Genomic DNA, 1348 nt, shown 5'->3' on the forward strand with positions numbered 1-1348 from the left:
GCTACACAATATATACCGTAGTTTAGGGAATTTATGTGGTAGAAACTTTTGTGTTTTTAAATGATGCTGTTATTTAATTTTACCAAATAAGACTGTGTCATGTATTATTGAATGTGGCATATAATTATGTAGGTGATCTATTTTTTTTGGAATTCTAATCCAGTGAAATTAAAATCACAGTGAAAAATTTTCAGATCGATGGTATATTATGTCTTTTACATGTATGTGTACTTCAATCTTCAACAATTTCATTGTATTTCTAATTTTCTTTTTATCTTAAATTTTCTTTCCCTCAATCCCCCCAGCCTCTTGAAGCCTCTGGTTTGTATGAGTTGGCTCAGGTTCAGTTGCAGTCTGGTAATATTGAAGTTGCTCTTGACTATCTATCTGAAGCTGTGCAATTGTTTGCTCAAGTCTTTGGGCCACTACATGTCAACATAGCAAACTGTTATAAGTGAGTTGTGTCATTCAAGTACTTATATATTCCATTGTATTATTATATATAGAGTTATTGCACGAATTCATCATGCTCTAGGAGACAGTAAACTAGTAAGTGGTGCATGTAACTACATGTATGTGCATGCCATGTACATGTTAATGTATCGACTGGTTGTGTATGTAGTTTAGTTTAAATGACTGATACCGAGTTAAAATGTTATGCATGTTCTAAAGTCTATTCACTTTCACCTGATCCCTGGTTGTTATCAATTAATAATAGAAGCTGAATTTGATTTGGCTGTTCTAGCTGCGTAATTTTGGTCAAGGTATGTCGTTGAGTTTATAGAGGGACATCCAAAAAAGGCTAAGGCCTTGTCATTTTGATCCGTTCCTTATTTCTAAGGAAGGGATGGACCTAGCAATTCTAATGGCACAAACAAAATTTCTAAATTCCTGGACTATCAAAAGTTATTACAAACAAGCGTAACAGTGTAAAGTATTACTATAATTGATTTCATTTCACCACCTTGCATGTACAGCTGGGTTCTTATTAAAACTTAAAGAGGTTTTCTACCTTCTAATCCTTCAAGAAAGGTCTTGAGACTGTACATATGTTCTTTTGCTTAAGAACTTATAACTTTGTCCTATGTGTATGCCACCATTTTGTTTGCTCTGACTATTTAAAGGAGCGTGGGAGGGTGTTTGCTAAGGCTTATGAATTTTCTTATTTCTCCAATACAACATGTATAGAAGAAATGTAAGTGTGGACATACAAATATACAAGCATCGCATGTGGGTGAAATCAAATAAACATGTAGGAACGACCAGGGGACTACACCCCCAGGTCGTTGAAAATCACTAAGTCAAATGAAACTCAACAGACTTTAGTTTAAAACGCTTTGAAACTTTA

General features: G+C 34.3%; 1 long non-coding RNA gene across 2 annotated transcripts; it reads left to right on the forward strand.

Annotated features, from left to right (window-relative positions):
* Positions 1-99: 99 nt before the first annotated feature.
* Positions 100-636, forward strand: LOC109590412 (uncharacterized). Of its 2 annotated transcripts, none has more exons than XR_002189302.1 (4): positions 100-221; positions 306-454; positions 507-572; positions 623-636. It is a non-coding gene; the product is annotated as an uncharacterized LOC109590412 (long non-coding RNA). The 2 variants fall into 2 exon arrangements; XR_002189303.1 differs by having other exon boundaries at positions 100-201.
* The last annotated feature ends 712 nt before the right edge of the window (positions 637-1348 follow it).

Source organism: Amphimedon queenslandica, unplaced genomic scaffold (genome assembly GCF_000090795.2).
Source record: "Amphimedon queenslandica unplaced genomic scaffold, v1.1 AMPQUscaffold_10058, whole genome shotgun sequence".
Lineage (NCBI taxonomy): Eukaryota > Metazoa > Porifera > Demospongiae > Haplosclerida > Niphatidae > Amphimedon > Amphimedon queenslandica.